Raw genomic sequence first — 27438 nt, 5'->3', positions numbered from 1 at the left:
TGAATCACAATAATGACATTACCCATATCTTGACTAGTCAATTATAATTCTAACTATTCAAAGTCTACTAATTTCTGTTATCTCCTCTTTAAATAAGAAGTGGACATTTTAGGAGAGACCACCAAAGAACTAATTACAGCAAATAACTTTCTATTCGGAATACAAAATGCCCCTTTGATTTTTAATGCACTATTGTTACTCTTGTTAACATGTGATTTCAAAAGATAAAAATACCACTGTCATTCAAATATAAAATAAACCTGTCAAAGATTTATTTTATTAGATTCATTAAGGAGAGAACCATTAAGATGTCAATATTAATTTAAATCAGAGTTTGAAGAAAATAAATATGCAATCATGAATGCTGAAATGAATTTGTTAATAAGTGCAAAACTAGTTAATATTCCTGGGGCAATAAAATGCAGTGGAGTCAACTTTTCTATAGGGCAGAGATCAGTTGTATCTCTATCAGACAAAATATATTTGCATTGCTGTGGGCAAGAATTATTTGTATTACCCTGAGTTTTCTGATACTTCTACAGTTTTCTAACCCCTACAGTATTGTAACATAGCCTAATCAATAATAAAACTCACATTCCTATAGAATTGATAATCCACAGAGGATCTGTCAGGACACTCTACCTCCCTGCATAGCCCTGAAAGAGCATTCAGAAACCTCTTTCCTATCCTTGGGAAATATTTCCTTCACAGTGTATATAATTTTACCAGACATACTGGTCTTGATTACTGTGATTTTTTAGGTAATGGATCCCTTTTGGTGACTAGACAACTTTAAAATTATGAGGCCATTTTATGAGGCTTCCTCCACCTGATGAGGAACAATGGGATTAATATAATAATCTCAAACTTTTAAGACAGTGTCATTGAATTCTTTTTATGTTCCTCTCCTAGTCTTTCCATTGTCCTCAGTTATTTAATCCCAAATCCTAGGAATCTTCTGTCTATCTGCCTCATCCTAAATCCAAAAGCCACACAAACACACATGCACACACATCCCCTGTCTAGCCCTGTCAGATCTGCAAGCAAATAATTTCCTGAATATTACTTCTCTGAGTCTCCTAGTTCTAAGCCACAAACATCACTTGCCCGGCCTAGTGCAGTAGCATTCATATTGTTTCCTCTTCTGTCACCAAAATTGCATTCTCTACAAGTCAGCAGAGAGATTTTGAAAAACTTAGATCATATTACTTTCCTGCTTAAAGCTTTCCAATGGCGTTACAATTTCAGTTAAAATAAAAAATTTTAGGACATGGCCTACAAGGCCCAACATATTGTGGCCCCTACCTATGTCTTTGGCCTTGTTACCTACCATCTTTGCTACTCCCCTGTGCTCCAGCCACACTGTCTGTCCTTCTGCTCATGGACAGGTCTATCTGATTCCCAGCTCAGGACCCTTACACTTACCATTCCTTCTGCTTGAGTGACTTACCCCATATCTTCACTTGCCTTCACCTTGTCATTCAGGTGTCAGTTCAAAAGCTACAGCCTGAAAGAAGACTTCCCTTCTGATGTACCTTTCTTTGGTCACTCTACCAATTGCTTGTTTTAATTTTTTCCATAGCAGTTATTACTACTTGAACTTTCTTATTTGCAGTTGGTTTGTTTACTATCTGATTCCCCTGAGGGGAGGGCAGAGCTATGGTTCATGTACAACTCTAGTGCCTGTCCTGTAGTGATGTTCAATTAATATTTGTTAAAGCATAGGTAAATCCCAGTAAAATATGTTTGCAATATTCACAGAGGAATTTTGGCTCTATTTAGGAATCTAAACTGCACATGTAATGTGAAAGAACATCAAGGAATCATGCTCAAGACAATAAAAGATCTAGTCCTCCATGATACAGTAGAACATTAGAGGGGCAGAGATTCCCACCTAGGGCTTTGGTAGGTACTTTAGGACTGGGGGGTACAAGTAAGTCCTCAGATACTGAGCTAAGGTGTGAAGCACAGATTCAGGATCATGGAACCCAAGGATAGGAATTAAATAAAGCAGGGAAAGTTGAAATTGGAGTCTATGGAATATGCTGACTTCTCTCTGTTAACTTTTATTTATTTATTTATTTATTTATTTATTTATTTATTTATTTATTTTTAAGATTTTATTTATTTGAGAGAGAGAGAGAGACAGAGTTAGTGGCAGAGAGCTTGAGCAGGGAGAGAGGGAGAAACAGGCTCCCTGCTCAGCACTCGATCCCAGAATGCTGAGATGATGACCGGAGCCAAAGGTAGATGCTTACCCAACTGAGCCATCCAGGTGCCCCTGTCAACTGCTTTTGAAAAGTATGTGAGCAGTTCTGCACCCACAGTGATAAATGTTAGTCAAAAGGAGGTCAGTGGCCTCCAGATAAATCCTGTTTGAGTTTCAAAAGATGTGATAAGATCCACCAAAGAGATTCAAAGCCTAATTTTGTGAACAACTATCTTATGATTCTTAGGAGAAAGATGCTTTGTACTCTTAGTTGTTATTGTTTTTAAGTATCTAGGTGAATTTCTGAAGCATGAGGCAAGATCTTTTCTTTACATATATTTATTAGCTGCACCAGTTAATTATTCTAGGCTATGATTGAACCTATGGCTTGGGTGCTATTTAATTAATGTGGCACTTTTTTTTCATATTTTTATGACTTTTCCATTTTAAGAAAAAGTTCCACAATTCTAGCACAACTGTGCATTGTGTATATGCCAAATTAAAATGAAGATCTGAAAAGATCACTCATATCCACTGCTTGCCAAATCTAAGAACATTCCCTAGTCATTGTTGATGGTGCTTAGTTATGCCTCAGGGGGGAAGAGGAAAGCTCCATGGCAGAGGTGGCATATGAAATGGGCCTTTAAATATGGAAGTGGTTCCAAAACAAAGATTTATATCAAGTTAAGTCTCAGAGCAATGTTGTCTGGGTTTATTTGGAACAGGGGAGAAATGAGCACTAGTTACTTGGGTCTGTGAAAACTTGCAGTAATAATTTCAAGGGCCTTGTTCTGAGACATGTGCACTTCATGTATTTTGCAGGTTACTGATTTTTTAGGAGCAAGCTTATATCACTGGGATATATCTATAAAATACTGAACTGAAAACTTATAAATTAATTTGAACAGAAAGGGATAGGAAAGCAAGGAAAAAAGGGTTTGAAATGTGGATCCATGAGTATTACCATGGTTTGACTGGGTGTTGAGGTAATCCCATGATCTGATTTTTCTTTGCATTTCTTGCTTATTACTCATCCCTTGTGTTCTAGCAAAAGTTAACAGTGCTTGTACTCTTCAAATTCAACACATTTACCTAAAAAGATTCCTTTTAGCTGGCATCCAGTTTTCCCCTTCAGCTTACTCATACTTCCGGGAGGTCATAATCCTTGACTTTCTCTAACCTGCTCTCACCATCATCCTTACAACTCTATTTTTGGGAATCATGACCTACATACATTCCTTACCTCTCTAAACCTCTGACTTCTAACCTGTAATAATATTAATATCCACCTCAGAACTGTGCCAAGGTAAATAATGAAAAAGTTTTGAGCATTCTTATTTTTGAATTGGTGCAGTTTTAACTTGGCAATATAAATTTAGCATTTTCTCTTGCTGTACAGTAATTTATATACATGATTTATTGCTTCACCCAGATTCTAATTTAATTGAAAGTGGAAATTGCATGTTATTTTTGTCTTCACCACCGAGTTTGTTATGGTGTCTTAGACATTAGACATTTATGTTTTAAGTTTGAATTAAGTGCCATTTTATAATTGTTAATAGCACATCTGGCTTGAATTATGATTATTTGGGGCTCTGGACAACACACCAATATCAGACAGTTTAGTTTGTTGAAAGTTGTTTGAAGGCATAAACACCATATCTTCTTATCTTTTTTAAAAAAGATTTTATTTATTTCTTTGAGAGAGAGAAAGAGAGAGAGAGTGTGTGTGTGTGTGTATACAAGCAGCGGGGAGGGGCAGAGGGAGAGAAAGAAAGAGAGAAAGAATCTTAAGCAGACTCCCTGCTGAGCATGGAGCCTGTTCTAGGGCCCAATCCCAGGACCCTGAGATCATGACCTGAGCCAAAGTCAGGTGCTTAACCAACTGAGCCACCCAGGCACCCCCATGCCTTCCCAGCTTTACACTGTCCTATTGTGCTCCTAGTAGATTTCCTTCCTGTCTACCAGAAGCCATATGGTAGGAACCAAGTAAACACTCACTAAATCAAAATATGAACACAAAGAAAGAGACTCCTATATTCTTTAAATTCTCTGAGATGTCAACAAGCAGTGATTTCACTTTCTTATTTATGTAATTGAGAAAGTTTTGCATTATTTTATACTTTTAAAGTTCCTAGAAACTCTTAACTAGTCTATTGTATTTTCAAAATATTGAGTGTGTTCACATGTTTGTATATATCACATTTACATCAGAAAGAAATCATTCATTCTTTCTAGGAATATTTATGAGCCTCCACCCTGTTCCTGGTTCTGTGAGGAGCACAGAAGTTCAGATGTGGATCGAATGGAAAGATCTATTTACTTTCTGGTGATAAGTTCTCAAAAGCTAGAAGGCTATCTTTATCCCTATAACCTGGAAGTTTACTTCAGGAAGACATTGTAGAAACTGGAAGAGAACAAGGAAATCAATTGTGTAAGGAACCCCCAAGAGCCTTACTCCAAGAGTAATCTGCTTTAAGCATATATACCAAGAAGCATGCCATGTGTCAAAATATTAGATTTAACATAAAAATTCTGATATTCAAACATAATCCATTTTGAATGTATTCTTTAATGTCACTCCTTCTGAGAGACTATTCTAGGCCAACTTTTAAAGTGGGTGAAATCAACTTCACTAATTCCACCTCCCTCTCTGGATCTTCTGTCTTCATCTACATTTCCTAGGCATTCAGAGTTTTCCTGTTGCTTTAATTGAGCAAGACCTAATTCTCACTAAGCTTTTAGTGTCCTTTAGATCTATTAATTTTCTTGTGTTCACAGACTTCAGTGCAATATAACTAAAAGTAGTAGTGTGAACATATGAACAGAAGATATTGAAGATGCATTAATATTTTATTTGAAATAATCAAATTCTTAGAAGTGGTTTTTTATTTTGCTTCATTATTATTCTGCTTTTATGAGCTAAAAAATTTTTGGTACTTGAGCTATAATAAAATATCTTCACCTTTATGATTAATGACAGTGCCTCTAATTATTTTTAGATTAAGGAAAGCCTACAGTGAATCTGATTCTGATTCTAAAAGAATCCATTCTAGCTTTTTGAAAAAATTTAATAAAGTATGATGAGCATGAGGTGTTGCATGTAAGTGATGAATCACTAAATTTTACTTCTGTAACTAATATTACACCATATGTTAACTAGCTGGAATTAAAACTTGAAGCTATAATAAATAAATGAACAAAAAATAAATATACAAAAATTATAATAACTACTTTTGTGGTTAAATTGTTTCAATGTGGTATAAAAAGTAAAAGCCAAAGTATTTTTTAATTAGGCCACTATTTCTAATCCTAGCTATTAAAAATGTATCTTTATGTGGTAATATTCCCTAAATAATTCTCTATGTTTAATGAAAACAATGTTATTTTGTGTTTATAGGTTATAGCAGGGAAGACAATGTAATTGTCATTATTTTATAAACAGGGGTTAAAGACACTGTAATTTTTATATTCCTTGTATAATATTTAGTATGTGAATCCTATATAGCATTCTGTCCAATAATAAACTGTGAATATTCAATAAGTATCAGTTAGTGATGGGTCCTTTTTTCATGGTAACTTTCCTTATTTGTAATAGTTTTTATTCTCTTCTCCACTCTACCATGACTCTACATTAAAACATACATACTGTACTATTTCAGTGGTATTATGTATTAGGCACGGTGCTATGCACCAACAATACCGTAATGAAGAAGTCAGCAAAGGCCTTCACCTGCCTGGAACTTAACATACTAGTTCTGGTAAGCAGGGAGAAGGAGACAAATAGGAACCCAGTGAGTAGGATAATTTCAGATTATTCTCAACAGGAAATAAGCAGGTTGATTTGATAGAGAATACTATTTAAGAATCAACCTTTACTCATATATGTATTCATCCTATTTATTTGTTATGTAGCTGGTATGTACACAAGAAATTACAAACTCAAGTGTCTGTGTGTGAAGTGTGTAAAGCAGCAACCTAATGGAAGTTGCAGGCATATTTTCAAATGTTCTTCAAATTTGTTTTCCTGGCTAAACCAGGATCACCTTTTGGAATGCATCTAGTCTACTGCTGTCTACTTCTACATGTAAATATTTTCTTTTTAAGGCAGCAGATACATTATTTTTCTTTGTTTGCCAATCTGATTCATGAACATTCAAGTACACAAAATTCATTCACTTATTTAATTCCCTCAATCATCCAATAACCTTTAAAATGACATCTTTATTTCAGTATGCTTGTACAAAATGGAAAACTAGGATAAGACTCAGACTCTACCTTCCAATAAATTATAAATTATAAACCATGACATATGAACCCTTCCCTTATCTTTCTGTCCACCCAGCCAGAATTAGTTTCCTCTTCTTCAGAACATCCAAAGAATTTCCTATGTTTTGTATATGTTTGTAAATATATATATGTAAACATAGAAAATTTGTATTTGTATATGTTTCTATTTAAGTCTTATACTCCCTACTTATCTATTCCTTATATATCTTGGTATTCTTCATGCCATTAAAAGTTGTTCTTTACCGTCAGATGTTGCTCAATATATGTTTATTATATGAGTGAGGCAACTGAGATATCAAGTCAGAGCTCTTGCTCATATTATCAAAATGTTTTTTATAGGTCAGAGCATCATTTTTGCATTTATTTACATTACAAATTAAGATAAGGATATAATGAACAGCACCTTCTTTAATTATTTGGTTTGATTTGACATTTTATCCCCTTCATTGGTATCCTTAATTAATTACTTAAGCTTAGAAAGAACGTTTAAAATACATTTTAAGTTTTAAGAGAGACTGACCTTCAGAATGAAAAACACTATTAATTACTATATTAAGGAAAGTTTGAGAATCATGTATATGTAGGATAAATAGGAAAGTAGAGGAAAGTTGAGCAAGCTGTCAAAATAAGGACAGAGAATTCCTAAATCAGGTTACAGGAAGGTTTTGTTTGCTTTTACTTTCTTAGACCAATGCCCATTCCAGTGTAGTAAAATATAAACTCCAACTGTATAATACAAAATTTCAAATTATTTATTATTTTGAACCATATAAATACTTCTTTCAAAGAGGAAGGTAAAAAAAAAAAAAAAAAAGCTTAGTTTGGGCCTTATTAAGCATAAGGCACTTTTTAGACAAAGTGAAATTGCCAGGTAAGCATTAAATACAAGAAACTGGGGTTTGGAAAGGAGATTATATCTTAGGATATACATGAAAAAGATTAAATGTCATGAGATTATATGGAATCCAAAGATGAACCTCAACCACTCTAGAGTTAAAAGATCAGTGGATGAGGGGGATTTTCAAAAGCATCCTAAAAAGAAGCAGCCAGTGAGTTAGGAAGAAAACTAAGAGTGTGTTCTGGAAGCCAAGTGAAAAAAATTGTATAAAAGAGAGGGAAATGACCAACTTTGTCAGAAGCTATTTATGGATCAAGTGAGAGGAAGGCTGAATATTGATCACGGCATTTAACAACATGGAGGTCAGTGGTGATCTTATAGTAGAATGGTAAACAGAAAAACTTACTAGAATATGCTCAAAAGAGGATGGGAGAAAACTAGATGGAGATAACAGGTATCAACGAGTATTTCAAGGAGTTTTGATATAAAAGTGAAGAGAAAGACAGGGCAATAGCTGAAAAGGGAAGACAGAGAAGACAAGGTGTTTGTAAGTTGAAATAAATAATAGCAACAGCATATGGTAGCTGATAGGAATGTTTCCGCAGAGAGGCAAAATTTGCAAATGCTGCATATCAGAAGATGTTTTTGAGTAAGCAAGAGATGATGAGATCGAGTGCATGAGGTGAGGGATTGACATGAGTCATGAACATAGAAAGGAAGATAGGGTGTTATGAATACAGAAGCAAGGAGGTTGTAGATTGGACTGGGTAACTTATGGAAGTTAGAATAGAACCTGAGTAATTCCATTTCCTTTGTGAAATAAGTAACTTTACCAGTGAGAGGAAGGATGAAGGAAAGACATTAGAGATCTGAGAAGAGTGTGGTATGAAATATGTATCTAGGAAAGTGAGAGGCAATGAAGGAGGAAATAAAAGTAAGATGAGGGCCAGAATCAGGGCCTACTTGAGATTAGTGATCATGACTCTAAAGTAAGACCAGTACACTTCATTTTAGGTTTTTCTCTGGAATTAGGTTAGGCAGAGAGTTGGATTCAATCAGAATTGAAGTTTCACCAAAAGAGTATGATAAAGTTAGAGGGAAGGAAAGAGAGTAGTACACATGTGTAAGATAATTAAAATGAGAGCGTGTGAAGTTTAAACTAAGGCAATTGGGTATAGGGCTGATGAAAAGGTAGTATAATAAATGGATTACTGGGCAGCCCGGAGGACTCAGTGGTTTAGCGCCACCTTAAGCCCAGGGCGTGATCCTGGAGACCCCCCTCACCCCCTACCCCCATCAAGTCCCACGTAGGGCTCCCTGCATGGAGCCTGCTTCTCTCTCTGCCTGTGTCTCTGCCTCTGTGTGTGTGTGTCTCTCATGAATAAATAAATAAAATCTAAAATCGATAAATAAATGGATTACTAGTCTCAAAAAGGACATATTTTTATTAATTAGAATATTAGAAGGGATTAGCAAGAAAAAGATTGGAAACAGTGATTAGAGAATGAGGTGCTTAAATTTTGGTTAGAGTCAGGTTTCCATAAATGATAGTGAGAAGATCTTCTTGATCACTAGAGTTGGTAGCTGGTTAAAAAGATCATGGGAGGAAAGAAAGTCAAGAAACCAAGAGTCCATAGCATTGAAGAATCATTTGTATGGACATTGAAGTAGCACTGAAGAATGTTTTATAGTAAAGTAAGAGCCAAAATCTTCAAGAACTGAAAGAGAATGATATGGAGAAGGGGTGCTAGAAAAATGAGATACAGTAGATTCTATAGTATGATAAAATGGACTCAACTTTTCAGGCTATAAGGAGAGAAGAAAGAGATTGTTTGGAAGCAGTAAGGAAATCAAATGGGGTATTTACTCCACTTCCAGGCCCAGTGGTGTAAGAGGTGTCACCACTTGAGAAGGTTATAGGTGATGGAGTGTCTCCAGAAGAGAGTCAGTTTTCAGTGGAAACCAGAAGATAAAGATCACATTCAAGAGGAAGGTGTGACAAATTAGGACTAGTGCTGAGCAGGAGAGTGGTGGGGACCTATCAGTGTTGTGGGAGACAGTCAGACAGTCTTGCCTATGGTCTGCAGAACTGAGACTATCGTATATTCCCCATAAGGAAATACATATGTTTAACAAATGATGTTTGATGTGATAACCAAATATGTAGAAAGGTAGAATGTAAATACGAATAGAGACTAACTAAAAGAAAAAAAGAATAGAGTCTACCTTTTTGATAGGAAATTCTGTGTTAGATCATTTATAAGTTGATATATTCTGTAGAAATTAGGCTAAGCTGATTCTTAGTTTATAAAAGGAAAGGTCTTTTAAGGAACGTCTTTTATGAGTATTGTCAGATCTAAGTTGATATTTTGTTCCAAAAATTCACATATGGTTTCACATAATATGATTTATTTTCCCCATATTTCCCTTCAGTTTCCCAGAGTCTAAGCTTCACTAATAATATTTAGCTTTATTGTGGTAAAAGGGACTTAGTTCTTTGAGCACACCAATTTTCTGGTCCATGCATCAGATTTAACTATTTTAAAAGGACATACTATGGGGCACCTGCCTGGCTCAGTTGATGAAGCGTGAAGCTCTGGATCTCAGGGTTGTAGGTTTGAGCCCCACTTTGGGTGTAGAGATTAGTTTAAAACATAAAATCTTAAAAAATATACTTTTATGCTCTTAAACTTCATTTAAGAATAAGATAATTGCCAACTAAATAATAGCAAATTAAGTCTCTGAATTATTTACTTTTCTTTTGTTTCTTGCATACTTTTCAGATTTTTTTTTTAGCAGATTCTCTTCATTGCTATCTTTGAGGCTGTGATGTTCAGTTCCTGTCTCTGTTGGTTTCTTATGAATCTCATCACTTTCCTGATTGGTATTAATAATTTCACTGGCCCATGTTTACATTTCAGTTTGTCTTGATTCAGACATTAAAGTGCATTTTAATTTCTGCTGGATCAAGATATTTTCTGCTTTTCAATATAATTTTTATTTTTATTTGTTCTTGTAATTATTACTTTTTTTCTCGCAAATCTTTTGAGCCTCTTCACATAAATTCTTCCTTGTATGCAAAGCTTCCTCAAAGGAGATATTGCCCTTTCCAAAATAATCTAAAAATTGTTTTTAATTATGACCAGGTGAAAATACTTTCTTGAAGACATTTACAAAAAAAATAAAAAATAAAAGACATTTACTTTAAACAAAGTTCACCAACATAATATAATCCGGTGTGGAGCAGGGGAGAGCACATCTGTTCTTTCTTGAGTGTGGCTGTCCTCTTTTCTAAACAGGTAGAAACAATGGCTACTCCTTTCATAGTGCAATTGGCCTCTTCCTCTATTCTTTTTTGCTTTGGTTATCACAGTAATTCTTTTCCTCTCTTCACTTAATCTTGGATCATGACAGGTCCAAAAGGAGTGTAAATTTGTTAATGAAGAGGAAAAATTCATGCTTATTTTTTTCCACTTGCTCAAAATGTTGAATTTGTGCCAAAGCAGAGGAAACTGAGCCATTAACAGTCCTTTATTTTTACGCATATTTATTTATACTTCTATTGGCTACAGTTAGCAGACTTAGAAACATGTGTGGACCATATTGAAAAATCAAATTAAAAAGCAGTACTTAATTGTTGATATTTAATTGGATGATATTTAACTTTTAAGTTTCCTTGATTCAGGGTATGGTATTTGAGTTTCAGCCACTGTATTGAAAATGAACCTTTTTCTTAAATTATCAGATCATTATTAGATTCTTAATAGCCAGAATCATAAGATAAAGTACTGATATTTTTGCTATAGTGTTGTGCGCGCTGTGGCAACATGATCAGGGTCCTGAGGATAAGGGGATGAGGAAAATAAAAGTAAAGAGATGGGGACAGGAGGGACACAGTGGATGATGTCCAAGCAGTGCCAGATTTATTCAAGGATTTACAAGATTGTATAGCATGAGCAAAACAAAGCTAAGAAGGTGTTTACTTTTAGCAGGTTTGTGAAACCCTCCAAAGTTCCCATTTCTCAGCATGCAAGACAGACTCACAGGTGCCAGAAGACCTTGGTAAATAGATAAGCTTGTTGCTCCAGATGTGCATACTTCAAAGGAATCTTAGATATGGTAAACAGACCAGCAAGGACAGCACAGACCCTTATTTATATTTATGACCAGGCCAGAATAAGTTGTATCTATTGTGTTATGTGGGCGATCACGTACAAGCGAGCCCTGAGAACCATTGCTCAAGCCCTTTCTCAATTGTCAACCAACTATTCACCCTTTAGGCTCCTGAGCCTTTTGAGTGAATGAGGGATGCAAGTCCGGGCCTGGTTTGGTTCAGTTACTCCAGCTAGTCCATGGTGGCCCACACTATAGGGATACACTTGTCTCAGGAACTGGATGGATTGAAGAGTCCAATAAATGAGGCATCACAGAGAAGTCTCAGGAACACAAAAGTAAAGATTGCCCCTCTGATTTTTTTTTTTTGAATGACTTGCAAATCATCAGTCCTCTTTCTGAGTGATACATTTATTCCTCTTTCTATAGGTGCTATGGCCATTGGTCAAACTAAATGCATATCACCACCAAATGACTTATATATGCCACAATTCTTCCCTAACATGTTAATTTTGCAGCTTAATTCTCACAGGGTTCATTTTGTTTTCTTCTGAGTTTGTGAAGATACTGCTGTCACACACCCCTTCACAGCAACCCACATATGTTATATTGTTTGCAGTGAAGCTAGTCCTCATTCCATGGAACTTCCTCTGATTGACCGGGCATTCTGAAAAAGGAGGTATAGGAATTTGGCTTCTAGAACTCCCATTTTCTATATCAGTATTTCCCTTCCCCATAACTGAGCTCCATTGCATCATTGCACAATTCTTTTCTGGTATACCTCGTTGCCTCATCCTGCATTTTATGGCCAGCCCCCATGGCTCTCTTCCTTGTCTCTTCCAGATTCCATTTTTTGAAACTTTATGGTTCTTCATTCCTTAGTAGATATACTATCTTCTTGCTGTGACTTGAAAGCTAGAGCATTTTGAAAACTATAGCGTTCTATTGGCAAAGGCATAGCAGTAGACATCCCAGTTAGCTAGTTTTACCTAAGCTTTTACTGCACAACACCCTTGCCCTCCTCCTCACCCCTGGCACTTGCCTACCATATTGAACTACTTAAAATTCCACCACTGTGTTTGATCAAATCATTTAGCCTCTGTTTGGAAGGTTCTTTCCCACCCTTCTTCACCTTACCATTCTACATTCTGGTCTCTGCTTGAATATTTCCCAGAGAACATTTCCTTGAACTTTCTTGAACTGCAAACATTTGAGTCCCCGTATCACACTGTCATCACCCCTATTTAAGCACTTACCACACTGAATTGAAATCACCTGGTCATTTATCTTTTATTATTTGGCTGTAAACCGCCTAAGATAAAGCACTATGTCTTGTTCACCTTTGTTTAACCAGCACATTGTTGGAGAAGGGAGAGAAGGAATAAGTAAAGAGGGGAGGACAAAGTTAGTTTTACAACTAAAGAAGACTGAAGAGCTATGAGTGAGTGTTTTCTTCTACCTTTATATAGACAAAAGTAAATATTTGCTGGAAAGCCTTTATAATATGAAGGATAGGGACATAAATTTGAAGTTTTATAGTTATGGCATAAAATAAAACAAGTTATCTTTGTACTGAGCTATTCATCTCATTGTCCCTGCCTACTTTACTTCATATGATTCTTTAAGAATTTTGTATCACTTTGATATGCAAATTTTAGACATATGCATTGCTCTGGGAATATATTTCATATTTTATTGATTATAAGATGTCATTAATAGTGGGGAACCCAATATATTATGTAAAACCACATAAAATATATAAGTCAGTTATAAAACACTTCACAATTTGGGAATTGTTCTGAAAAATGTGCATTTTAGGATTAAGGACTATAGTAATAATACAGTAAAATCTAACAATTATTGAATTCTTACAAAATGCCAAGTACTTCACATACATTATAATACTTAATTCTCAAAATAACCCTAGGTGGTAAGTCTACTATTATTATCATATTACATATAAGGAAACTAAATGCATAGAGAGGGGTATGTGGAGGGATGTAGTGTCACCGTGGAGAGAGAGAGAGAGATTTTAAATTGGCGTACATGATTATGGAGGCTGGCAAGTCCAAAATCTGCAAAGGAGGTCATCAGTCTAGAGATCCAATAGGTAGTTGATGCCACAGTTTGAGTCCAAAGGAAGAATTCCCTTTTCTTCAGAGGAGACCAATCTTTTTCTATCAAGGTTTCAGCTGATTGGAATATACTCACCCACATTAAGGAGGGTAATCTGCTTCACTCAAAATCTCCTGATTTAGATGCTGATCTTGTCTAAAAAATATTTTCACAGAAACATCTAGATTAATGTTTGAACAAATATCTGGGTACTATGGCCTAGCCGAGTTGACATATAAAATTAGTGATCCCATAGTTCACTGAACATTTTTGTATGCAGTATAACAAATTACATTGTTCCATGGAGTACACTGGAAAGGAATTTGACTAGTACTAATGTGACTTTAGTAACTCATACAATCAAACAAAAATGACATGTTTAATAAATCACCAGATAGAGCAGTCTAAGTTAATGTTACATTGTTTCAGGTATTCTAAAACACTTTGATGCTATTTAATTATTACCAAATAATACTTTTTTTGTTTTCTGCAACATATGAGTAAAAGTATAAAGACTGCTTTAAATGTTACCATTTTCTCCATAGTGAATATACAACAGTGGTTCATGGAAGCTGAAGCCATTACTTCCATCAAATTACTAGAGAACATATCTAGTATATTTCTATATTTAAAAAAAAGAAGCTTAGCAATAGAGCTGATAGGATATTATGTTATGCATACCATAATTAAACACTGAACAATAGCTAATCATAAACAAATAATTAGAATATTTGTTAATAATCTTCCTATTTCCATTTCAAATTTGAAAATTAAGTGTTAAATTACATTTCTCCACTGGTTGCAAACTCTTAGTAATTGGAGCTATTTAAAATTTAATAACAATATTTGATTTGGTCTGGTTTTTAATTTCACACCAAGGATTTCATCTCATTACTTTCCTAACATAACATTTTTGACTGAGGCATGATGTTTTACTTAAGCAGAGGACTGCCCTTGGAAAGAGAAGTAGAGACAGAATTATTTCCTGTATTTGTTTTTAAATATTTTATTTATTTATCTGAGAGAGAGAGGGCACCTGAGAGAGAGCAGGAGCTGCAGGAAGGGGCAAAAGGAGAGGAAGAAGCAGACTTTCTGCTGAGGGGAGAGGCCAACCCAACCCGGAGCTCCATCCCAGGACCCTGGTATCAGGACCCGAGCCAAAGGCAGACACTTCACTGACTGAGCCACCCAGGCACCCTTATTTCTTGTATTTTTTAAGTGATCTTCCTTGTAGACCTTACTTTCCTCACAAACTGTGGTGTTGATATTGTTCTCTTTCCCACTAGAATAGGGAAGATGAATCACAAGGAAAAAAACCCTGCCTTGTTCATGTTGTTTAAGCATGATGGTTGTTCCTTGGTTTATTCTTAGGACTATTTGAGAATTCATTGATATTTGCGTGTTTGTTTAGACTCTTGTCCACCTAAAGTTTTCACCAACTTACTCCATTCCTGGTATTGTCCACCAGGCTGTCTGCATGTGGTGTTTGAAAGATGAAATTTTAATTGGACTAGAAACTACGGAGTACAGCCTTTATTTTAGTAGTTTGCAAAATACAAATTGACTATAGCAGCTTTCTGACTAAGAAGAGAAGCTATACCATTTGGCAAGTTTAATTAACCCAAGACTGGTGAGATGAGTCCTAGAATTATGGGTTAATAATCACTAAGAATGTGGCTTCATTTATATCCTGGATGAGAAAACCTGTTTAATCAGCTTTATGTTTAACCTAGCTCTTGGTTAAAAGTTACATTCCAGATAGATTAAACAAATTTTGTAGTTTCAGGTGAATAATTCTGAGAGCCTCTTGCCCCTCCTCAACAAACATTAAACAGAAGAACTGTCATTCAAGATAAGAAGAAAAAGAGTATGTATAAACCTAAATCTTTTGCACACACCTCCCACCCTCCAGTCCCCTAACAGCCTGTCTCTTTGTGTTCTTCTGGTGGTGGAATGAGTAATACTCCACACAGTTTATGGAAGTTACAGAGTATGTGTGTCAACAGCATTCTTTTCTCTCAAGGTTTGTCATCAAATACCATGGTTTTCTATAGTTTCTTTTCATTTTAAGCAAAGCTGACTCAAAGTTTAAAGCTTCTAATTTTTCTTTCCATGCTCTGGTTTCCCCCTGGTTTCACAGTTATGGTCATTTAAAATGTGTATCTGTATGTCTATTTCAGAGAATTTTAAGCAATATTCTGCTGTCTTTGATGAATCTCATTGAACTTTGTACAGTGCCTACAGAGTCCAGCCATCCCATTTAATTCCCAGTTAATGCTCCAGTATGTCATTATTGGTGCCATTGCTTTTAATCTAATACCTTCTAAACCTTGTTAGTGTCCTCCATTAAATTGTTGAAGAATGTAAATGTGACTTTTGTAGTTACCTTGGACCTCTGGGTTATTTAAAAATTCTAAAACTTCATTTTTACTCTAAAATGTGATAATGTTTAAATTAAATACTTACCAAGTTGACTTTCCCATAGTAGGCGGTTGAAACAGGCATATTGTCCTAAGTCAGGTCCCTCCACAGGCTTTTATTTAAGTATGGGCTGCTCTTTAGTCAGCCTCTGAAGAGACATCTAGGCCTCTGGATTCTTTATGATTTCTCTCCATAAACAAAAATTTCATTTTAGGAAAATTCCATCCATCTTTCAGCATTTAATTGTGAACAAAGGTTATTGTTCATAGAATGTTAGAACTGAAAGGCCCAGAAGCTCCCTCATTCCAGACTTTTTATTTTATATAAGAAGTCTTACAGTTTTTCCTGACATTGCCTAGTATGTTTCTTTGTGTGTTACCAATAGTTATTCTGACCTGTTTCTGCAAATATATGTATAGTCCACAGTATACAAAGGTGTTGTCAAGTGATCCTGGATAATTTTTATGTTTGCTGCTTGGTGCTATGAGTGTGTGCTTTAAGCCTGCTTACTTGTACCTAGGTTAATGGCCATAGAACACTTTTCTAGAGAATATTTTGATATTTAAACACTCATGCAAACTCAAATATTCTGTAGAAGCCTTTCATCCACACTGAAACTAACCTATTACAAGAAACAAAAATTATATGACTTTTGGCACAATGTTAGTATTAATTTTTCTAACCCTCAGAAGCTAGTTGTTGGCTTTATACAAAGGAATATCAAGCTGCCCTCTCCTTTATTAAAATTCAAAGGAATGTAGAGCACTGTATTCAATATACAAAAGCAAGTGCTTCATTTTAAGAGAAACAGTACATTTCTAGTTCCTACTAGAAATTGCTAACAAATCTTAACCATACTCACTTTACAGAGCATGATTTCCTGTTAAATATTAAACTATTTCAACAACTAGATTATCTTTATGAGAGGGATCTACAGGACTGTCTTGCTTCTTGCTCCTGTTACTTAATAATAACTAAACTTCCATAATATTTCATTCTTCAAAGAGAGAATTTATACATATTATCTTATTTAATTTTCACAACAATATGAAGGGAAAGGCAAGTGTATGATTGTGACCAGATTAAGTGAAAGTCAGGTGTCACATGAAGTAGAGATTTAGTTAACTACATTCCACAGCTTGCTTCCATAGGCAGGGCTTGTGAAAGCCATTCCCATTGTTTCTTTGCCTTTCTCAGTTTACACTCCCTCATCTGCCCATATTCCAGATTCCTCTTTTTGTCACACTGAACCATGAATCTCTGCCTTTCTTCAGGGTCCACAAGATCCCCCCTGCTTTTCTGAAGCATGACTAAATTTTCTGAAAATGCAGGGTCATGTTGCATAGCAACGGGTATCTGCTATTTCTCTGGCTCTCCACCTCACAAACTACTCCTTCCCAAAGTCCACACTTCAGATGTGCACCTCTATCTCATACAGATGGGGAAAGTTAGGCTTAGGAACAGTCAGTGATGAGTCCAAATGACAGAACATGAGTGAAAGGCATGTGTCTCATTACAGATCCAGGGATCCACACATTACTTTATCAATATTAACAGTAATAATTTGTTCGGTGCATTATAGTTTACATAAGCATTTCATTTGCATTAACATGTTTTAAATCTGTTTAATAACCCTGTGAGGGAGGTATTATATTGTTCCATTTTACAGAAGCACATGTGGATACATACAGAATTGACTAACCTAAGGCACTGTTTGTTACCATTCAACTTTACCCTTTTTTTGAGATTTCATTTGCATAAAGTTGATTTAAAACCTTTAACCTTCATCTTATTGAAGTCCAGTAGTCTGCCAAGGGTTTCTCTTTTTTTCTTTTTTTAAAGATTTATTTATTTATTTATTTATTTATTTATTGCACAAACAGGGAGGGACAGAGGGAGAGAGAGAATCTCCGGCAGACTCCATTCTGAGCATGGAGCCCATCTCAGGGCTTAATCCAAGGACCCTGAGATCCTGACCTGAACTGAAACCAAGAGTCAGTGGCTCAACAGACTGAGCCACACAGGCACTCCTCCCAAGGATTTCTGTTAATTACTAGGATCTCACAGTCTCATGGTCACCTCTTTCTATAGCCTTTGATCTCAGCTGAATCTCATGTTCTAGTCTAGATGATATGTCTCTCAGCTTCAGTGCAACCCAAATATGAAAAATAGTCCTTTTATTATTTTTTTTTAACTTTGTATAAAAACCAAAGCCAACTACTCTAGAAGCTGAAGGAAGTGATATGGAAAATTTTCACCACTAATGTGCATTTTGCCAGAGGCAACTTACTAAAAACTATTTGTCTCATATTGCTACAGAGTTAATAATGGATTCAATATTGGAAGTTTTACAGCTAATATCATGTTCTTTTCATTATAAAATATTGTTTCATAAAATTATTGTGTATTTAGCTTTGATAATGACTGATATATCTATTCAGAAAGTTTTAAACATAGTATAATTTAGAGACTGTTATAACATCAATGTTTCTCAAACTTTTTGGCCTCAGGACCTACCTGTGTTCTTAAAAATCACTGAGGATTTCAAAGAACTTTTGTTTATATGGGCTAACGGTTGTTTTAACCATAATAGAAATTAAAACTGAGAATTTTAGAAAAATATTTTCTTATTAATTCATTTAAAAATAATAAACCAACACATGTTAACAAAAATAAGATCTTTTTATGAGTACAACAGTCCCCCCTCATCCACAGAAGATATGTTCCAAGATCTCCCAGTGGATGCCTAAAACTGTAGAAAATATCAAAACCTATATATACTATATTTTTCCTGTGTATACATACATATGATAAACTTTAAAAGTTAGGCTAAGGGATTAACAGTAACTAATAATAAAATAAAATAATTATAGCAATATGCTATAAAAATGTTATGTGAATATGGTCTCTCTCCTTCAAAATATCTTATCCTGGATTTATTCCTCTTGTGATAATGTAAGATGATAAAATGCCTACAAGACAACATGAAGTGAAGTGAATGACATAGGCAGTCTGATGTAGTGTCAGGCTACTTTTGACCTGATAATACATCAGGAAGATCATCTACTTCTGGACCATGGTTGACTCTGAGTAAATGAAACCACAGAGAGTGAAACTGCAGGGAAGGGGGACTACTGTATAACTATATTCTTCCAAAAAACAATAATGAGATTAGCACTGTTTTTTACTTTTTTGCTAATCACTTTAATGGTTAGTTTAATAGAAGATAATTGGATTCTCCTTGCTGTACCTTATTACTATTGAAGTATGTGAAGAAAATTCAGCTTCATGGAGGCAAAAAGTTGGAAAGGGAGATGTATTTGAGCCATGTTTTCAGATAAATGTGGATATTCTTCTTTGATACTACACCAAAAATTTGACAAATGGCAGTTTCTTAGAGAGTTTTAAAACTATGTTAGATGAAATCACACAACCAATAGGTTAGAAAATGTGTTAAGTCTGCCAAAATTCTAAAAACCTCATTACACTCTGTAATTTTTTTTGTATTGTGTTTCTATTTGTTAGACACTCTTCTAAGCATTTTGGATCTACTGACTCATTTAATTGTCAATAACTCAATGAAAAGGTGCTATTTTAAATCTCATTTTATGCAAATAAGGAAACAGAGGCATAGAGAATCTCTGAAATGAACTTTCCCTGTTACTGCTCAGCATTAATGTTTCACAGGATAGTAAATTCAAAATCTAATAAATCTAATGACAAGGATAAGTAATAGAATTTCAAAGTTACGGTAAGCATATGACATATTGAACACTAATAATACTTGGGTAAATTACAAAGGAAGATAACATAACCATCCTGTAGTAGGCCAGAATCACTTATTATTCCCTTAGTTTGCCTCCAATTATATTGTCTATTGAAATAAAATGATCTACTTTTGGTAACTTGTTTCTAATACATTATTTTTCTGAATATGACACATAAGAACTCCATTAATACAGCTTTAGCACACTGTACTTTTGTGTACACTTTTCCTTACATTGCTATAAAAATACCTTATACTAATATTAAGAATCTGTGTTTGGATCCTAGTAAAAAGACAGTTAAAACAGCATAGCTTTTCAGGATTTACATAGCTATCTAGGATTGCAAAATCTCAAGAACATAGGGATAACAGTTTGGGATATTATAACACAAATTTTTAGAGGAGTTGTCAGGCAAAGCATAGCAGGAGGACATGTAATTCCTCTTAATGGCACAAGAAAGGAGTGACGGGCACTAGCAGAAGCAGTACCATAAAGACCAATTTTTGCTGCAGCAAATCTTAATGGTACCTTCTGGGAGATTTCCAGAATAGTCACCTGAGAAATGTGTGCTCAATAATGGATATGCTTTCCCAAGGTCATAAATGCAAAATCTATCTGTACAGTATGAGTAAAGAATAAGAAAAAAAATGGATGGTATATTCCAGCTGAGACTTATCTATCAAATCTTCCCTCCAATAGATAATATAAATATTAATTAATATGAAAGCACTCAAAAGAGAATTGGGGAAATAAATTTATCTCTACTTCTGAAATATTATCAAGATGCATATATTAAATTAATACTGGAAATTATTATTCAGACAACTAACAGATCAGTTGGTTTTTGTTTATAAGTCATTATAACTCAGCACTGGAAATTTTCCTATAGACTCAACACCTATCCTTGTCACAAACTGTCTCCATTCATAAAAATAAGGCTAAGTAATTGGGAAGAACTTGGGTCTCCCTACAGAGCAATATGAATTATATTTTTGCATTCCTTGTAGACATTTAAAGGAATTGACACATTTTTCAAGTAGAAGAGATGGAAAGCAACTCTGTGACTAAAACTTCAGTTTGACAACTGGAAATTCCAGTCTGGTGCCAGGAAGAAAAAGAATGGGCAAAATGCTAGTTCATTAGTTCTAAGCATCTGAATCACGTATTTGCCTTGGTTTGTTTTTGGTTTCATCACTTGCACAAATAGGACAGTGGAGGAAGAGGACATGCAGTTGAAGAGATGATGGATAGGATGGGGACAAGAAAAGACGTTTTAACTAATTATTATTAGTATAACTAGCATTTGTATAAAATTTTACGGTTTACAGTATGTTTTTAAGCATTTTATTTCATTTAATCCTAACCAAAAAGGGAGGGGACAGAGTCCTGTGGAGTTGACACATTGCTATTACTGATATCTCTGTTACAAATGAAGAGATGAAGTTCAGGTTAGTGGCTGGCCCAAGGCTACGTGGCCAGTGAGGAGGAGGATTCAAATCTAGACATTGTGATTCCCAAAACAGTGGGTCTTTCTCAGTACAACCACATATTCTGGATTGTTTCCATACTACATGCTAGAAAACATCCTGTGATGTCAAGTCATTGGGCAGATTGTCCAGAGCTAAAGTATGGCCTCTACTAATCCCTCCTCCAGCCTGATTTCTAACAAATAGAAAGTACACATTTCCCACTTACTACACAAGATATGGGTGGTTGTCCTCTTATGAGACATTGGGCTGTAGAACCAACCCGTCCTGACCACCAGGACAATCCCTTTGGAGAAGATAAAGAGGATTATTGCCTGAGCACATGTGAAATAAACACTGTGAACTTTCCAGTTACTGCCCTTTTTGGCCTGTAAGCAGTGAGCCCTCCCCTGAGGAAAATAATCTGCCTCTATAATGATTACTTTCCACTTTACTTGTAATGTTTGGATAGCTTTAATGGAAGAAAAAAATATATAAGAGGGCTGACCAGCACCTGCAGCGAGAGGGATGAAAGCTCTGTTAAGCCAGAGCAGAGAAGATCTCCTCCCCTCGGGTATGTTTCAAGGCAATAGGTTTTGCCTATTAGAGATCTTCAGGGTATATTTATTTTTCCTTTTATTCCTAGTTTTAAACATTTTTATTATCACTGTAAAACATTTCAAACATACTAAAGCTTTTTGAGAATAATATGACAAATACTCTGGGCATTTTTCTACACAAAGAAGAAAGTTGAGTGAAAAGAATTATTATATAAAATTAAGACAGCTATAACCATCCTTGTTATATATGTGGTAGATGAAAGAGTATCTATAATAATTATTAGGGCAAGGTGTCCATTTTAATTTGCTAATTTTCCTACTCTCATTTAAAGCTACATATAAAGTTCAGCACTTCAGAATATAAAATATCAGTTCCACATCCTTATCTGCCAGCACTAATTGCTTATTAATGCTGCCATTTTAATAATAAATCCTAAGCTATTCAAAATAGTTCAATATCTGTATTCAGGACAGAATCAATAATCATCACTGTTAGAATTTACAGAGAAACCAATAAAAGGGCAAACTCATGGCAGAAGTCCATGAATGCAGCTTTTAGGAAAAAAATTATCTATACATGCCAGTTGATGTCTAAGTCTAATGATGCCTATGTGAAAATGAGTGGCTCTAGCCATGAGAATTTGGTCATACAAATTTATGGAGTTTTGACTGAAAAATCATCTTTTTTCTTTAGTTTAAATTGCTTTGTAGCATAGAATTATAAACATCTTTTAAAAATGATGCTAATCAACTGAAAGTGTTAGTAAACCTATTGGCTTTGAAGAATGTAGGTTCACAACTCTCTCTCTGTAGATTTCCTGGTGTAATCTGAAACTTGTCCCCATCCATAGAAACAGGGACAGACCTAAGAAATAGGCCACTCCAGGTTAGTAGGTGGGGCTTTTTAAATTTTTTTGTATTTTGGTAGCATTTCTGGTGGTAGCAAAAGGAACATACATAAAAGGCTTGTTTTGGGTGGCAGCAAGATGAATGGATCCCTGCACCCTCTCTCCCAATCTTAAAAGCTTATAAAGAGGCCCTAACTGGGCTCAGTCACCTATACTATGCAGGTGCTTTCAACATCACATCACCATCTCAAGGCCCTGTACTTGGAGCAGCATCTAGGACCAGGACAGACCAGTGAAACTCACATTCCCAGGACAGAGAAGAGGGTGATAAGCCTCCTAGTGCCCATGTCCAGCTCAAGGGTCAATTGGCAGTCATGTTTTTTTGGTCACATTTCCCAACAATTATATAACAATTATATATTCCCTGATAAGCCTCTTTACTTTCACTTTATTTTCACCTGGCTTGCAGCTAAGACATTAATGAGTTCCATATGAGTTTGACATGAAATACTTTCACCTATGTGTGGGTAATTTCAGTGCAAAGATACCCAGTTATTTGAAAAATAATTCCTAACTATGGCTAACAAGTAATTATGTTCAAGAATGCAAGAATATTACCACTTTTTCTGTTGAGCTAATTCACAGAGAAGCCATATGGTGAACATAAATGTCAAGCTCTTCATAATTTTTCTTTCTTTTCAAAGTTAGAACTACCAAGAAAATATCAGGCTTAAATATAGCACTCCTGGGACACCTGGGTGGCTCAGTCGGTTAAGTGGTTAAATGTCTGACTTCAGGTCATGATCTCAGGTCTTGGGATCAAGCACAGCATCAGGCTCCCTGCCCAGTGTGTGGAGTCTGCTTCTCCCTCTCCCTCTGCTCCTCCCCTTGCCCAAGCTCTCACTCTCTCAATCTCTCAAATAAATCAATAAAATCCTAAATAAATAAATAAATAAATAAATAAATAAATAAATAATAAATAAAAGGCAGTCCTGTTCTAGGGAAATAACAATGATGGACTAATGCATACAAAGGAAAGTGAGAGATCATATTTTCAAAATATTTGAAAGGATTTTTAATTTTTTCTAAGAAATTTATATCTTAATTTGAGAATTCTAACATCAAAGGATATTACTTAAGGATATTTTCCTTAACACATCTGTCTCTGGGGTAAAGTTGGTAACATGAAATGTGGTTTAATATTTTAAGTAGTCTCTGGTCCATACTTTCAAGTGCATTTTCTGTTTAGAATAGAGGACATTAAAACTTGCACATTTAAAAAAATGATTTAATAATACTCTGATAGTAAAGAGAATAGCAAAAAAAAAAAAAGAAAATTTTATTTTGATGATATGGTTATACTTTGTTTTATGGAATATATGTGACCTTAAAATAATCTCTATAAATTAAATAACTGTAAATATAGCTCTGGAGTTAAATTTTACTCAATAATTTTACAGAAAAGGAACATACTAATTATATAAGTGAATGTTCATTTAGACAGATATTTGGTAATCTCTTGTTTATGTATTAAATCTTTTCTTTTTAATGGAGTAGAAAGTATCAGTCTTCAAAAGGAATAATTCCAAGAAGGAAAGACGACAGAGGAAAAAAAGAGGGAGAAGACCCTCTAGTTGGGAAGCATATTTGCTTTTTAATGGAAACTACCAAGAATTCACACACACCATAAATAAGACTCTAAGTGAACCAAATAAAAGTACATCCACCTGATGTGTGGCAAGCCAATAAAAATTGACACTCAGCTTTTGCAGTAAGGAAAGGCAGGCTATTTATTGGTATAGCGCCACCCAGGAGGATGGGGAGCTAATACTCTAAAGTCCAAAACTCCCTGATGGCTTGCAAGTGAAGGGTTTTGAAGGCAAAATTTGGGTCAGGGGATGCCTTGAAAAAGGGGATACCACTGATTGGAGGCCCAGAAGATTATGCTAGCATGTGCTCTAGTGCCACTTCATCTGATCTCCTAGAGATCTTTTCCATCTCAAGAGACTTAGGATATGAAAAATATCTTTATTCTTTATGCTAGAGATTTCTTTAGGTGCATCTGGTGATTATATCTTTAGGGTAGTGCTGATATATACCTAAAAGCTAGTAGAGTTGCATTCCTACAGGTTCGTTGATCAGTCTAGCCCTGCCTGGGGCAATATGACCTCTAATGTTCATTCTTTCATCTGAACTGACAAGATGGACACGGGTTTCAAGATTAAAAGAAAAATTTCCAGAAAGAAGTCACTTAACATGTGATTTGCAGCCATGTTTCTAATGAGACCAGGAAAACTGTATTCAGTGTAGCAAAAGCTTTGATGTTTATAAATGTTAACATATTGTGGATGAGCAGGGCAATTGTAAGGATGAACAGCAGGTTCTGATGAGGAGGAAAGACCATTTAAAGCCAGGAATTTTAAGTTACTTGACAAGTTATTCTTTCTGTTTGTTAAATGGAGCATTTTTCTCTGGCTTACATGAGATGATTACAGAATTTATTTAGCTCATTCTGTCTGTTTTATTCTGGCCTAAAGTTGGCCTCCTGAATAGATGTTCCTAATAGGAAGCATGTTCCTTGATGAGATGAATGTTTTCATTCACTTGGCATTTACATTCCCTTTTTTATTTTATTTTTTATGTATTTTTTTTCCTTTTTTATTTTAAATTAAAAATTAGTCCCTCTTCTCTCACAGTTACTATTATCTCCCTGGAAATAATCATGTCTAACTATTTGGATCATATCTTTACATTTTTTCTTTCCCTTTCTCTTTCTATGAATACACACTCATTCATTTATCCATTCAACAAATATTTATTGATGTTCTTTTATGAGCCAGGTATTGTTTTAGGCAATGCAGAACAGCAGTGAACAGTCCCTGCCTTCATAGAATATGCATAGTTTTTATTATAAAAATGTAATCATACAATATTCTCCCATAGCCAGATGTTCTTTCACTCAACAATGCACCATAAGCATTTCTCCATATTAGCACTTGGAGCCCCATCATATATTTTTTTCTTTTTCCATTTATACATCTTGAAGAAATAGTTTATACTCACCACTTACACGTTTTGTAAACCTAAAAAAAAAAAAAAAAAAAAAGGAAGCCAATTATCTTACCAGCAAAATGGGTTTATTCAAGAATGGTAGAGAATTACAATTCAGGACCCACAATCTATAGCAAAATGACAAATGCAACAGACAAAGGAGAGGAAGATTATCTTATAGAGAAAAAGGAAGTTGGGAGGGGCTGTTCTGAACTAAGGTCCATTGGAGAAAAGTAAGAGTTCAGGATGATGACAGTTTCTCATTGGCTGAGAAATTGGGGTAGTCAATTTCTTGTAGAAGATTCAGTGTACCTCTTCTCCTGTTGGGGCCTATAATTGATCATTACTTCCTATTGAAGATTCTTTTGTTGGAGCCTGCAATTGAGAATTCTTCCTGTAATTGAGGTTGAGTGGTATGGCTCCTTCTAGCTACCCAATTCCAGTTTACCCAAATGCACTCAGATCAATTCAATTAACATTTTCACAGTTTTCACTTTTCATTCAGGTCTCAACTCACTAAAATCTGGGCTTCTACTAAAATATGTTTTATCACGTTGTCAGGGAGAAAGAATTTCCTCTGTCCTTCATGGTCCTTCTAGCTGGACTAAGAATCGAACTGACATAAAACAGATAAACAGGAGAAAATCAACTTTAGTTTCATATGTATGGAAAATCCACACAGACATGAACTTCCAGAGACAGTCAGGCAATATGAGGTTTATTTGACTTCCTACCTGAGCTAAGGAGAAAGATGAGGGTTTAAGGATACAAAGGGTAGAAGTCTATTAGCAGGAAGGTGAGGGGAGATGTCTGGAAAACAAAGGTTGACCTATTATGCAGTTAACCTTCTTAGGTAAAAAAGAACCTATGTTAATAGCTCTCTTCCTGGTACATCCAGGAAGTTGTGGGGGAGATAAAGAGCTTTTTCTGAATCTGCTGTGTTTAACTCGAAATAATCTTCATGCCAAAGTAGCCTTTTTTGGGCAGCCTGTTCTTGGTCCCTACAAGGTCATACAGGCTTATTCCCAAGTTAAGTTGATGCTTTTTAAATTCTCATGTTTCTTAGCTTCTTTACTGTATGTGATGTAGTCGACTCAAACTGCCCTTTATTACTCTAATTTATGCAGTAGCTGTTTCATCTCAAACTCTTTCACTGGTGCTCCTTGCTTTTCTTCTGCATGATGGCATTCCCTGGGCTCCGTCTTTGGCCCTCAGTCTCGGTCTTGTTTTTAGATGATCTCATGTGCTCCCATAAATTCACCCACCACCTGTATACTAATGAGTCTCAAATCTTAGAGTTATTTTATCCTATACATCTCCAACCAAACAGTGCTTTTGGATATCTTACAGGTGTTTCCAACCAAACACAGAGCAGGATGCATCATCTTCGTATTCATTTCTCTTCTTCTTCCTAGATTTCCTTAGTACAAGAAAACTTCTTTCACCCCACCACTCAACCGAGAAACTTGGGACTCATTTTTAACATCTCCTGTCTCACATTGCCCACAGTATGTAGCCCTCTCAGATATGCCCCATTAAAATCCTCCCCTCATCCTTACTGTCACCAATCTCCGTTTCAACGGTCAGCATTTATTTCTTACACAAACATCCCTGCTTTTGTCTTGTTCCACTCCAATCTACCCTTCATGCTGCAGAGTGATTTTTCTAATACAGACTTTTATGATGTATTATTACTCTTTTTAAAGTATTTTAGTGGTTTTCTGTAAACTTCACATTAAGTACAAAAACCGTTGTACAGC

The 27438-nt window shown here is 35.3% G+C and overlaps 1 protein-coding gene across 4 annotated transcripts in view; it reads left to right on the top strand.

The window, feature by feature from the left end:
• Positions 1 to 27438, top strand: part of ARSJ (arylsulfatase family member J) — a 75903-nt gene that overhangs the window by 38472 nt on the left and 9993 nt on the right. Inside the window, exon 2 of one of the 4 annotated variants that reach the window (XR_007407858.1) lies at positions 15346 to 15432. The exons of 2 other annotated variants lie outside the window; for them this stretch is intronic. The gene's annotated coding sequence lies outside the window, so the exon portion shown is untranslated. Of the gene's footprint in view, positions 1 to 4447; positions 4511 to 15345; positions 15433 to 27438 lie in introns of those variants that run through there. One more of the 4 variants, XR_007407856.1, reaches the window with a different exon arrangement.

The sequence above is a fragment of the Canis lupus genome, chromosome 32, assembly GCF_003254725.2.
Source record: "Canis lupus dingo isolate Sandy chromosome 32, ASM325472v2, whole genome shotgun sequence".
Lineage (NCBI taxonomy): Eukaryota > Metazoa > Chordata > Mammalia > Carnivora > Canidae > Canis > Canis lupus.
This window is presented reverse-complemented; position numbering and strand designations above follow the sequence as displayed.